Raw genomic sequence first — 15303 nt, 5'->3', positions numbered from 1 at the left:
TTTTTTTTTTTTTTTTTTTTTTTTTTTTTTTTTTTTTTTTGAGAAGTAGCCTTGCTCTGTTGCCTAGGCTGGAGTGCAGTGGTGTGATCTCGGCTCACTGCAAGCTCTGGCTTCCGGGTTCACACCATTCTCCTGCCTCAGCCTCCCGAGTAGGTGGGACTACAGGTGCCCACCACCTTGCCTGGCTAATTTTTTGTATTTTTAGTAGAGACAGCGTTTCACCGTGTTAGCCAGGATGGTGTTTCAAGTATTTTTAAAATTTTCTTCTTAATTTCTTCATTGACCCAATGGTCATTTGGAGTATATCGTTTAATTTCCATGTGTTTGTTTTCCAGAGTTCCTCTTGTTATTGACTTCTAGCTTTATTCCACTGTGATCAGTAAAGATATTTGATGTGACTTTGATTTTTTTCAATTTCCTGAGACTTGTTTTGTGGCCTAATATTTGGTTTATCTCTAAGACTGTTCCATGTATTGAGGAGAAAATTGTGTATTCCACACCTGCTAGATAAAATGTTCTCTAACATTTCATCTGATAATGTAACATTAAATCTGATAATTCTTTGTTGATTTTCTGTCTAGAAGATCTTTCCAATAATAAAAATGGAGTGTTGAAATCCACAGCTATTATTGTAGCTGGGGTCTATCTCTTTCTTTAGCTCTAATAATATTTTCTTTATATATCTGAGTGCTCCAGGATCGGGTGTATATGTATTTACAATTGTAATATCCTCCTGCTGCAAAGATCCCTTTTTTATTATATAATAACCCTCTGCATCTCTTTCTCTAGTTTTTGTCTTTAAATCTATTTTCTGAAACCAGACACAGACGCAACCACAAAAACAAAAAACTATAGCTGAATATCTCTGATGAACTTAGCTGCAAAAATTCTCAACAAAATACTAGCAAACACAATTCAACAACACATTAAAAAGACCATTCATCATAATCAAGTGGGATTTATCCCAGAGATGCAAGGATGATTCGACATACGGGAATTAATAAACATGCTACTTCCCATCAATAGAATGAAGGATGAAAACCATATGATCATTTCAATGGATACTAGAAAAGCATTTGATAGAATCCCACATCTCTTCATTGTTAAAGAAAAAAGAAACTCTCCAAAAACTAGGTATAGAAGGAACATACCTCAACGTGATGAAGGCCATATATGACGAATCCACCAATATCATATAGAATGAAGAAAAGATGAAAGCCTTTCCTCTAAGAACTGGAACATGAGCCGGGCACAGTGGCTCACACCTGTAATCCCATCACTTTGAGAGGCTGAGGTGGGCAGATCACCTGAGGTCAGGAGTTCAAGACCAGCCTGGCCAACATGGCAAAACTCCATCTCTACTAAAAATACAAAAATTAGCCAGGCATGGTCGTACGCACCTATAATCCCACTTGAGAGGCTGAGGCAGGAGAATCGCTTGAACTTGGGAGGCGGAGGTTGCAGTGAGCCGAGATTGTGCCACTGCACTCCAGCCTGGGAAACAGAGTGAGACTCTGTCTCAAAAAACAAACAAACAAACAAACAAAAAACAAACAAACAAACAAACAAAAAACAAGAACTGGAACATGAAATGAATGCCCATTTTTATCACTGTTACTTAACATAGTACTGGAAATCCATAGCACTGGAAAGTCAAATAGTTCCTGTTTGTATTTTTCCTCTTTGTATTGTTGATCTTGTATTTAGGAAATCCTAAAGATTTCACCTAAGAACTATTAGAACTGATAAATCCAGTAAAGTTGCAGGATACAAAATCAACATACAAAAATCTCTAGCATTTCTAATGCCAACAGTGAATCATCTGAAAAAGAAACGAAGAAAGTAATACCATTTACAATGGCAACATGTAAAATAAAATACCTAGGCATAAACTTAACCAAAGAAGTGAAAGATCTCTACAAAGAAAATCTTAAAAGCTTGATTAAAAATGTTGGAGGGGGCTCAAAAAATAGAAAAATATTCCATGTTCATGGATTAGCAAAGTCAATATTGTTAAAATGTCCATACAACCCAAAGCAATCTACAGAGTCAATGCAATCCCTATCAAAATATCAATAACATATTTCACAGAAATATAAAAAATAATTTTACAACTCATGTGGAATCACAAAGGACTCCAAATAGGGAAAAAAAAATCTTGAGCAAAAAGAACAACACTGGAGGCATTGTATTACCTAACTTAAAATTATAATATAAAGCTATAATAACTAAAACAGTATTGTACTGACATAAAACAGAAACACATGCAAATGGAGTAGCATAAAGAACCAATAAGTAGGTCCACACATTTACAATCAACTTATTTTTGACAAAGGAGCCAAGAACCTACACCGGGAAAAGGACAAACTCTCCAATAGATGGTAGTGGCAAAACTGGATATCTATATGCAAAAGAATGAAACTAGGCCTAGTTCTTTCAATACATACAAAATTCAAATCAAAATGAATTAAATACTTAAATATAAGACCTGAAACTGTAAAATGAATAGGAAGAAGCTTTGATGGAACACTCCAGGGTATCTTTCTTGGCAAGGATTTCTTTGGTAAGACTGTAAAAGCATAAGCAACCACAGCAAAAATAGACAATTGAGCTTATATCAAGCTAAAAAGCTCTATAGAAAAGGAAACAATCAACAAAGTCAAAAGATCACCCACAGATGGGAGAAAATATTTGCAAACTACTCATCTGACAAAGGATTAATAACCAGAAAATATAAGCAGCTCAAGCAACCCAATTTTTAAAAAATCAAATAATCCCATTAAAAATAGGTAAATTATTTGAACTGACGTTTCTTCAAAGAATACGTATAAATGAAAAACAAGTATACTAAAAAATACTCAACATCACTAATAATCAGATAAATACAAATGAAAACTACAATGCGATGTCATCTCGCCCCAGTTAAAATAACCTTTACCCCAAAGACAGGCAATAATTAATGCTGGTGAGGATGTAGAAAAAGAGGAACATTCATACATTGTTGGTGGAAGAGTAAATTAGTATGGCCGCGATGGAGAACAGTATACAGGTCTCTCAAAATACTAAAAAGAGAACTACTACATGATGCAGCAATGCCATTGCTGGGTATTTATCAAAAAGAAAGAAAATGAGTATGTTGATGAGATGTCCACACTCCCATGTTTATTGCAGCACAATTCACAATAGCCAAGATTTGGAAGCAACCTAAGTGTCCATCAATGGATGAATGGATAAAAAAAATGTGGTATATATACATAATGGAATTTTATTGAGCCCTGAAAAGAATGAAATCCATCATTTGCGACAACACGGATGGAACTGGGGGAAATTATGTTAAATGAAATAAGCCTGGCACAGTAAGACAAATATGGCATGTTCTCACTAACACGTGGGAGTCAGAAAAACAAAATGAACTCATGAAGATAGTAAAATGATGGTTACCAGGGGCTGGGAAGGGAAGTGGGGAGACAGAAAAAGCGACGGGATGGTTAATGGTACAAAAATAACGGAAGAAATGAAATGTAGCTTTTTGGTAGCACAATAAAACAACTATGGTTAACAATAACTTATTGTACATTTCAAAATAACTAAAAGAGTAGAACTGAAATGTTTCTAACAGAAAGAGATCATAAATGCTTCAGGGACCCCAGTTACTCTGATTTGATCCTTACACATTGTATGCTTGTATCAAAATATCACATGTACCCCATAAATATGGGCAACTATCATGTATCTGTAATAATTAAAAATTAAAAAAGAAAATTTAGACATGCCTGTTTTCAAAGTAATAAGAATGTTTTAAATGTTTATAAAAATATTATGTATGTATAATAATATAAACTATATCATATTAAAATGTAAAGGTAATTGATAAGCCTAGAATACTCTTTGAAGCAAAATTATGTTCCAAGTATCAAGTCTGTACATGATAATTAATGAAAATACAAGAAACGAAAGGTTGATCCAGTTAGAAGAAATATCAATGGCCGGTAAACATAAACCTATGTTTAATTTTACTAGTAATCTAAAAATTAAATTTGGGGCAAATTTAAGATTATTTATTTATTTATTTAGTTATCATCTTAAATTGGGGAAACTATCCCTTGCTGTTTCAATCTCAGTGAAAGGAACATTTGCATACTTTAGTAATAGAGGATAAATTGGCAACATTCTGTTAATAGTTTGATAAATATATATAATATATACAGAGATTGGTAAATACTGTATGTAGTATAAATATATATTACATATAATATATAGTACTTAGTATATATTTATATGTACACATACAAAGACCCTTCAAAAGGCTCATGTTCTTTGTGTATATATACCACTTTTGTTTTTTCATTCATTCATTCATCTGTTGATAGACACTTAGGTTGATTCTTTTGTCTTGGCTTTCTGAATAATGCTGCAGTGAACATGGAAGTGCAGGTATCTCTTCAACATACTGGTTGTACTCTTTCTTCACATGTTTTGCTATTACTTGTTATCTTTAATCCTTAAAAAGGAAGGAAATCCTATCATTTGCAACAACGTGGAGGACATTACGTTAAGTGAAATAAGTCAGGTAGGCACAGAAAGACAAACGCCGCACGATCTCACTTATATTTGGATTCGAAAACAAGTCTAACTGGTAGAAGTAGAGAACAGAATGCTGGTTACCAGAGGCTGAGGCAAACAGAAAAGAGAGAATGGGGAAATATTACTCAAAGGGTACCTAGTTTCAGTTAGACAGGAGGAGTAGTTTTTCAGATACATTGCACAGCAGCAAGCCTATAGTTAGTAATGACATATTGCATACAACAAAATAACAAGAGTTAATTTCAAACATCTCACTTCCAAAAACAACAGGTAACTGAAGTGATGGCCATGTTAATTAGTTGCATTTAATCATTCCATATTGTATACACTTATCAAAACATCATATTGTACCTCATAAATGTATACAATTATGATTTGGCAATTAAAAACAATAATTTTAAAAATTAAAATAATTTTATAAAACATGTCATTTTCCTTAAAAATCCACTTATGGGAAACTATCCAAAATAAATAATAAAAGGTACAGACAAATTTTCAGGAGAAAGACACCATTGATAGGGTTATTTATAGCAATACAATAATCAGACATAGCCTAAGTTGTATGCATTAGGAGGATGGTTAACTAAATTCTAAATACAAAATATAATCCTCAGATTTATTCCTAATAGAATACTACGCACACATAAAAATTTATCCTTTAAGTGACATTTAATGACTTAGGAAAAACCTTATAATATCCTTAAGAATTGATCTAATCTATAAAAATATCTCTACCTTGTGAGATTACAAAGTAATCTACCTTGTGAGATTACATAGCACTTCTCTATGCTTTTTAATTGTGAATAATGAGATTACAATGAGAAAAAGTAATGCATATGCTTATAAGGAGAAATTATATGTTTTTTTGGATACATTTTAAATCTGGGTTATTCAAATTATTTTGTGTTTATGGAGTAAACTTGACATGGAAAGTTACTCAGAGATGCTTTTATCCTCAGGGCAGTTAATCAGCTTAGAAGAGGCAAGGTTAAAAGAGGGCCAAGTTTGATTACCAATGGTAATCACTCAGGGTTGATCCTCTTAAGTCTACCTGAAAATGTACCTTCTCATTCAGATGATTTCACATGACCTCCCAGATACTACAGGACTCTGCTGGATTATGCAACTATCATTCATGAAATGCAGCCATCAGATCTTCTGCCCACCACTGTTAGATGTCCCAGGCAGTTTTAGAAGAAGGGAGTGGCTAGTCTTGGGATGTGAGAGGTGACATTCAAGGCTCCACCTTTTACATTAAGTGCTAAGTCAGCTATGTGCAACTAAAATTGTGGCTTTGAAATTGTGTCCTGGGACCACTTTCCTTGGTAGCATCAGGTTGGTATCATAGCTTTGTTAGTGTGCTGAGCCTTGGGAGCAGTTAAGAATGGCAGGCATTAATGTAGAGAAATTTTTTTGCATTACACAAATTCTGAAATTTCTGTAAATGTGTTCTATATTGTAAGCTTTGGGGACCTAAGTCACCCATTTAAACAGATGCCAAATGGTTTTCTTAGGAAATTAACATCTTTTCCTTGAGTACTTTCTCAGACTATTTTTGGTCAAGTTCTTAGTTTCCATCCCCTTTCAGAGATTCTCAATGCACACTAGAGAATCTGAAAAGCTGAAATAAAGGAATCCAATTAACTGTAGCTAGCTTGCTTTTTTAAAACTTACTTTTCACTAGACACACTTTTCTTGTAACAAGTATAAATATCCAGTAAAATTAGTATTCTGAGAAACACTTGAAAAAATGATACTCTGAATCCAGTGTACTTTATTCTTTGTGAACTTGAGTCAGAGAGCTGCAATCTTGAACCTCATGGTGTTCAGACTGTGTAGATTTTTTTAAAGGGACCTCACTTTGATGATATGCAAATAGCCTACACTGAGGAACATTATAAGGAGATGAAAAAATCCTTTGGCTTAGAGATGTTAAGTAACATACCACAAGATCACTGTTTTTCTATTGCTGCATATAACAATATTAACCACATGTTTAATAGCTGAAAACAACACACATTTATTAACTCACAACTTCTGTGACTCAAAAGTCAGGGCATAGCTTAGTGAATCCCCTCCTTCGGGGCCTCCCTAGGCTGAAATAAAGGCATTGGCTGGTGCTGTAGTCTCATCAGAGACTCAACTATGGGATAATCCACTTTCAAGCTTATGTGGCTGATGTCAGCATTCAGTCCTTCATGGCTAGGTGAGCCGAGGATCTCATCTTCTTGCAGTTGGACAGCAGTCACCCTCACTTCCTCGCCACATGGGCCTTTCTAACAAGACCACTTGCTTCTTCTAATCCAGGAAGGGAGAGGTATTCTCCTAGCAAGATGGGATACAATCTTAGTAATGCTCTCATGGAAGTACACCCCATCACCTTTATTATATTACCTTGATTAGAGGCAAGCCATTATCCCCTCCCACATTAAAAGAGAGGGGATTATATATGCATGGATCCCAGGAAGTAGAAATCATGGTGTCAGTCCTCCACTGTCACACAGCTAGTAAGTCCCTTCCAGAGACTACATACCAATCCACATTTAACTGCAAAAACATATCTCTTACTATTACATCATTAGACTAAAGAACAAATAGGGAAACATTAGGTCTACATTTATTTCTCTGACCTCGCTGACTTTCCAAAATTCCCACAGTTCTATTAACCCTGAATCTCAACTCTGGCCCCTTCTCATTCTCTGGATATATATCCCTTCCTTCCATCACCCCTGCCCCAAACTTCTGTCTGATATTTGCCCTCTCCTTAAGTCCTCATTCTCTAAGTTGAATAAAAGAATATATTCTAATGTAATAAGTGCAAGTGTTACCTTATTGTATAATACATTTTTATACTATGCATATTGTCTTAATTCAAAAAGAATAACTCTATAGATGAAACTTCACTGATATGACATCTCTGCTAGCTTATAGAAGCATATTTTTTAGGGTACATGTGAGAACCATAAACAATTTCTAACTTATTTCACTTCTTTACCCCTACACTCTCTTCTAATATTTCTCCTCTATAACTTTGGTCCAGGAGAGTTAAAAATTGAAGTAAAGTAAACATAGTAGCCAGTGTTTCTCAAATTCTGCTGTTCTCTCTGTAAGGATGGGACCAGCCAAGTCAAGCCCTCAGTTGAAATTGCTCAGTGTTTTTCCCCAGGGCTTTTATCACACATTATTGGTCATTTGCTTCTGCAAGCCACACCTCAGCCAGGACTTACAAAACACAATTAGTACTGGAATCAAATAACAACAATAAACTATAGACCGTATGAACCAAGACATACAGACCCCTAAAATGTAGCTGTGCAAGTTCAGAATGCAGTCAACAGGAACAGTTTACTATAATTTTATGAAAGTTAAATTCCATAAATAAATGAAATGCATAGAAAAAGAAAACAGAGAAGACTCCAGAAAGATTGAGCAATGAGCTGAATAGTATTTAATACCATAGAAGTTTGGGAATGGGAGAAGTCAATGTGTTTTCCAATAAATAAAATATAAGCCAATCTTGCAGACAAAACTTTGGCTTTGCTTTTTGGCTAAGAGAGAACACGTAATATTGTGATCATTGTACTTATCGAATTTTAAACTGTAAATTTCATAAAAGGTGGTGCTTCTCTCCTTATTTCAGTGGAAATAGAAATGATTTATATTATAGATGCATTGCTGTATACAACTGCATTTCTAAAGAAAGAAAAGGGTTTGGCAGTGGCAGTTTTCTTCTGTTATACAGTGTTACTTGGCTTATTGTGAACTTTCCAAAATCTTTACACATTTTATTTTTTGCATTCAACGCACGAAAGAGAAAATGTTTGCATTAAATAGAAAATCCATTAACCATAATCTGATGTCACTTTATGTTTCCAAACTCATCTGCTTCTATTTCATGCTTGCCACCCTACATTACAAACCTATACAAGTATCATCTGTTGTGTGAACCTGTCTTTTCTTTTCTATAATACTAATCTCATTTTTAGCACAGTGCATGGAACATTGAAAGTATAAATATTTTGCTGAATGCTTCAAGGCCAGTTTATCTTTTGACTGCCTCAATACACGTATCTTCTCTGTTTAAATCTTACCTGTGCTCAAAGGCTAGACTCCAATGCGTTTTGCTTCTTGAAGCTGACCTCTCATTCAGGATAAGTTACTTTCTCTTCCATGCCCCACAGCTTATATCTCGATTATAGCAAGCATTTAATTTCCATTTGTGTTGCAGGAGCCCTCAGCCAGATATGGGACTACACTGGAATTTATGATTAAGTAGTTGGTATTTGAAGTTAAATCGGGTTTGGTTAATATTTTATTCTCTAGTTTTAGGCCTTGTATCAGCTCTCTGTAATCCTGTATTTCATTATCTATTTATCAGAGCTGTAACTCGCACTGTCTTTTATCTTAAAACATACTACCTTCATTTTTCCCCCATCAATATGTTTGAGTTTTTGTATATTTGCTATTCATTTGATCTGTTCATGTTGGACATGGAGAAAAAACCTTAAGCTATATTCTTGGAGCAAAAGCAGAATAAATCCTCTTTTATTTGTAAATGTTGCTATGTTCATGGGCAGATGAACATAAGATACTGAGAACTCACAAGAAAAATATGACATCATAACCAGGCAAGGGTCTTCCCTTGCAATAGCCATGTGAGTAATAATATAGCAGTATATTTAGAAGTACAGAGTTGGAAACAGACTGACTGGGTCTGAATCCCGGCTCCATTACTTATTAACTGGGCATCATAGTTTTATGCCATATAAACTTATCTAGCTTGGAATGATTTTTTTAAGTCCTTTGTTTAAATGTTTCTGCATTGGGGTTGGCCAGTGGATAATGCCTACCTTTCTCCAGGTGTGGCAGGCATTATGCCACCATCAAACCCTCCAAGGAATTTGTGACCTAGCATAGACTGTAACCATTCAGGACCTCAAGGGGCCAAAACTACAAAAACGATGAGTGAGTTTTGGTAATAAACATTTTATAAAAATTGTATTTTTATATGTTTGCTTCCTCCAGCATATTATATGGTCTCTAAGGTCAGTAAACTCTTGTAGTTATTTTTCATCTTGTAATATCTATATTGCTAAAGGTAGTACTTTACACATAGTAGAAGCTCCACTAGAAATGATTGAGTTAGAATAATATGGATGCAATATTTTTGATGGTGTATCAGTTATGAAGTTTCAAGTTTCCTATCAAAGAAGTATGGAAGCTTATTTTTATCACATAGCAACAAATGGTGGTGGTCCAAGGCAGATATGTTCTTTCCATCTTCTTACTCTTTAATTTTTTTTTCAATACCAGTTTCTCTCTCCTGCTCATCTCACCATTATAAGATGGAAGCTCTAGCTCCAGCCTTCCATTTATGTTCCAGGAAGGAACCTAAAAAAAAAAGAGGAAAATAAGAAAATATTTCCTGGACTAGCACAGAAAATCAGATATCTGCCTTCCTATCATCTGCCTTTAAATGATGACACATAACCATTCTTCATTGAAATAAAAAGGCTGAAAAATGTAGTTTTAACCTGACTACATCAGTATCTTGAACAAAATTTGCATCCTGTTAGAAAGACAGAAGAATGAAAGTAGAAATTGGTAGAAAAATGGAAGGCAAGAGTCCTTCATGAGTAATAAGAGAAGACTTGAGCCAAAGGAAGCACAAAATAGATTGCTTTTGCTTTGAACTCTTTGAAAGAACCTAACAAATTTTCTCTTTAAAGATCTCGAGTAATGCAAGTAATACTTTGTGTATACTTACTATGCCAAAGAAAACTCAGTCCAGAGGGTAAGTAAGGTAACAACAATCTGTAGGAATTGAGTAGAACACAAAGAACTAGGACCATGGCTCTGCTCACCTGAGAATGAGGGTAGGAGACCATAATCATTGTTCAGTAATTCATCAGTCTGATAATGGAGCCATTGAAATGATTTCTAGCATTATCCTGGATTTTTTAAATTAGTAAGGCAAAGAAAATATCTTGAATTGCCTACATTTGGAGGGCATGAGTATAGTGTTTGTAAAATTTAGTGTAAGACTGAAATTATGCATTAATCTTTTTAAGGATTTATTGCATAGGTAATTACTTCTAGTAGTTATACTAGAAGTCAGTTCCCTTTGTCCTGAAAGAGGAGTTTTTACACAGTTGTAGATTTGGTGGTTATTAAGCTCTTGCCTGTCTGCTCTAAGCTCACCCTTCCATACTCTGCAGACTACTTTTCTTCTTGATCAGCTTGTTCTCTATTGGGCTTCACTGGAGGGAACATCAAAAGGAGATTGGAAGAAAGGATAAAGAGAAGAGGCATCTTTTTTGTTTGGTTCCTATTCCTCTTCCCATTACTCCAACTATTGTTTTCCACCCTGGCTGCAGCTATTGGATTCAGTAGCAGCAGTTAGTTTTAATTTTAGGTTCAGCAGCCAGGACTCAGCTCTCCTCAGAAGACTGAGTCGCAGCTTGGGGAAAGGAGTGCTCCTCAGAACTCCTGAGTATCAAAAGTAGCAGTGATGTGTTCCCTTCTCAGGGATCTGAGACCCAGCTCAATAAAGGCTTCTACAAGCTTCTAAATTACAGTAGCCTTCATCATTTCAACAGTCTTAAAGATGGTAGCAGTTTCCATAGTTACTATTACTGTGTTAGCTTTATGTTATCTCCCTTTCAATCCTTCAATACTTATTTAAACAATTCTCTGTATTATGACTTTCGTTATCATTAAAATAGCTGGGTTGGTCTCCATTTTTCTTAACTGGACACTCACTGATGCAATGAGTAAAACTGAAGTATGTTTTAGTGATATATGCGATTCTTAATAAACGGAGTGGGGGAAACAAGAGAATGAACCCTAGCCAGAGGGGAGAGTAAAGCCCTACTGTTTTCCAACATGTCAGGAAGGATGAGGTGCACATTGACAACAGACAAAAGGGGGATGAATTTGTTCTGGTAGCTTGCCAGTTCCCGAAGAGTACGTACTTTCTTGCATATTCAGGCAAGGGACAACATTTCCTAGGAGGCTTTGGCAGAAATAATATAAGCCACATTGCTTAAATGTGTAATCTCTTGCCTCAGAATGTCCCCGAGAGATGGCTCCTAGGTGCTCTCTATTAGGACATCTGGGTTCATACAGAGCCTCAGCTATCCAAGTACAAATAGCAGTTTAAAACCTATCATGTCTGTACATTTCAAACACAACAATAAATGCTAATATCAAACTACTGTGTTATAATTTCATTGCACACTCCAGACTGTAAGTTTTAATAATTTAGGAAAAATTTTTGTGTTCAAAGAAAGTCTCCTATAAAGTGGAGGTCATCAAGCCCCTAATTGATGTTGTTTTTTAGAAATACTCACTACAAGAGATAATACCTGGTTGATCATTATAAATTATTATAATCCTTTCTCCATTTAAGGCATTGTATTGCCATGTGTATTGAAAGGGACATTTTTAAAGTTTTAATATTATAATGAAACAGAGTTCAATAACTCTAAAAATAGGCAATGAAAATGAATTTGGTTATCAACAGGAAAAAGTTAAATGTCTCTTAGAGGGGGGTGGAGCCAAGATGGCCAAATAGGAACAGCTCCGGTCTCCAGCTCCCAGCCCCAGCGACACAGAAGACGGGTGATTTCTGCATTTCTGCTTGAGGTACCGGTTTCATCTCACTAGGGAGTGCCTAACAGTGGGTGCAGGACAGTCGGTGAAGCGCACTGTGCGCGAGCCGAGCCGAAGCAGGGCGAGGCATTGCCTCACTCAGGAAGCGCAAGGGGTCAGGGAGTTCCCTTTCCTAGTCAAAGAAAGGGGAAACAGACGGCACCTGGGATATCCGGTCAGTCCCATCCTAATACTGCGCTTTTCCAACAGGCCTGGAAAATGGCACACTAGGAGATTGTGTCCCACACCTGGCTCAGAGGGTCCTATGCCCATGGAGTCTCGCTGATTGCTAGCACAGCAGTCTGAGATCAAGCTGCAAGGCAGCAGCGAGGCTGGGGGAGGGGCGCCCGCCATTACCCAGGCTTGCTTAGGTAAACAAAGCAGCCAGGAAGCTCGAACGGGGTGGAGCCCACCACAGCTCAAGGAGGCCTGCCTGCCTGCCTCTGTAGGCTCCACCTCTGGGGGCAGGGCACAGACAAACAAAAACTCAGCAAGAACCTCCACAGACTTAAATGTCCCTGTCTGACTGACAGCTTTGAAGAGAGTAGTGGTTCTCCCAGCACACAGCTGGAGATCTGAGAACGGACAGACTGCCTACTAAAGTGGGTCCCTCACCCCTGAGCAGCCTAACTGGGAGGGACCCCCCCAGTAGGGACAGACTGACACCTCATTCAACCGGGTACTCCTCTGAGAAAAAACTTTCAGAGGAACTATCAGACAGCTGAATTTGTGGTCTCACGAAAATCCGCTGTTCTGCAGCCACCGCTGCTGACACCCAGCCAAACAGGGTCTGGAGTGGACCTCTAGTAAACTCCAACAGACCTGTAGCTGAGGGTCCTGTCTGGTAGAAGGAAAACTAACAAACAGAAAGGACATCCACACCAAAAACCCATCTGTGCATCACCATCATCAAAGACCAAAAGTAGATAAAACCACAAAGATGGGGAAAAAACAGAGCAAAAAAACTGGAAACTCTAAAAAACAGAGCACCTCTCCTCCTCCAAAGGAACACAGTTCCTCACCAGCAATGGAACAAAGCTGGATGGAGGATGACTTTGACGAGTTGAGAGAAGAAGGCTTCAGACGATCAAACTACTCTGAGCTACGAGAAGAAATTCAAAACAATAGCAAAGAAGTTAAAAACTTTGAAAAAAAATTAGAAGAATGGATAACTAGAATAACCAATGGAGAGAAGGGCTTAAAGGAGCTGATGGAGCTGAAAGCCAAGTTTCGAGAACTACGCAAAGATTGCAGAAGCCTCAGTAGCAGATGCGATCAACTGGAAGAAAGGGTATCGCTAATGGAAGATGAAATGAATGAAATGAAGAGAGAAGGGAAGTTTAGAGAAAAAAGAATAAAAAGAAATGAACAAAGCCTCCAAGAAATTTGGGACTATGTGAAAAGACCAAACCTACGTCTGATTGGTGTACCTGAAAATGATGGGGAGAATGGAACCAAGTTGGAAAACACTCTGCAAGATATTATCCAGGAGAACTTCCCCAATCTAGCAAGGCAGGCCAGCATTCAGATTCAGGAAATACAGAGAACACCACAAAGATACTCCTCGAGAAGGGCAACTCCAAGACACATAATTGTCAGATTCACCAAAGTTGAAATGAAGGAAAAAATGTGAAGGGCAGCCAGAGAGAAAGGTTGGGTTACCCACAAAGGGAAGCCCATAAGACTAACAGCTGATCTCTCAGCAGAAACTCTACAAGCCAGAAGAGAGTGGGGGCCGATATTCAACATCCTTAAAGAAAAGAATTTTCAACCCAGAATTTCCTATCCCACCAAACTAAGCTTCATAAGTGAAGGAGAAATAAAATACTTTACAGACAAGCAAACGCTGAGTGATTTTGTCACCACCAGGCCTGCCCTAAAACAGCTCCTGAAGGAAGCACTAAACATGGAAAGGAACAACCGGTACCAGCCACTGCAAAAACATGCCAAATTGTAAAGACCATCGAGGCTAGGAAGAAACTATAGCAACTAACGCGCAAAATAACCAACTAACATCATAATGACAGGATCAGATTCACACATAACAATATTAAGGTTAAATGTAAATGGGCTAAATGCTCCAATCAAAAGACACAGACTGGCAAACTGGATAAGGAGTCAGGACCCATCAGTATGCTGTATTCAGGAAACCCATCTCACGTGCAGAGACACACATAGACTCAAAATAAAGGGATGGAGGAAGATCTATCAAGCAACTGGAAAACAAAAAAAGGCAGGGGTTGCAATCCTAGTCTCTGATAAAATAGACTTTAAACCAACAATGATCAAAAGAGACAAAGAAGGCCATTACATAATGGTAAAGGGATCAATTCAACAACAAGAGCTAACTATCCTAAATATATATGCACCCAACACAGGAGCACCCAGATTCATAAAGCAAGTCCTCAGTGACCTACAAAGGGACTTAAACTCCCACACAATAATAATGGGAGATTTTAACACCCCACTGTCAGCATTAGACAGATCAACGAGACAGAAAGTTAACAAGGATATCCAGGAATTGAACTCAGCTCTACATAAAGTGGACCTAATAGACATCTACAGAACTCTCCACCCCAAGTCAACAGAATATACATTTTTTTCAGCACCACACCACACCTATTCCAAAATTGACCACATAGTTGGAAGTAAAGCTCTCCTCAGCAAATGTAAAAGAACAGAAAGTATAACAAACTGTCTCTCAGACCACAGTGCAATCAAACTAGAACTCAGGATTAAGAAACTCACTCAAAACCTCTCAACTACATGGAAACTGAACAACCTGCTCCTGAATGACTATTGGGTACATAATGAAATGAAGGCAGAAATAAAGATGTTCCTTGAAACCAACGAGAACAAAGACACAACATACCAGAATCTCTGGGACACATTCAAAGCAGTGTGTAGAGGGAAATTTATAGCACTGCTTTGAATGTGTCCCAGAGATTCTGGTATGTTGTGTCTTTGTTCTCGTTGGTTTCAAGGAACATCTTTATTTCTGCCTTCATTTCATTATGTACCCAATAGTCATTCAGGAGCAGGTTGTTCAGTTTCCATGTAGTTGAG

This window comes from Hylobates moloch, unplaced genomic scaffold (genome assembly GCF_009828535.3).
Source record: "Hylobates moloch isolate HMO894 unplaced genomic scaffold, HMol_V3 SCAFFOLD_11, whole genome shotgun sequence".
Classification (NCBI taxonomy): domain Eukaryota; kingdom Metazoa; phylum Chordata; class Mammalia; order Primates; family Hylobatidae; genus Hylobates; species Hylobates moloch.
This window is presented reverse-complemented; position numbering follows the sequence as displayed.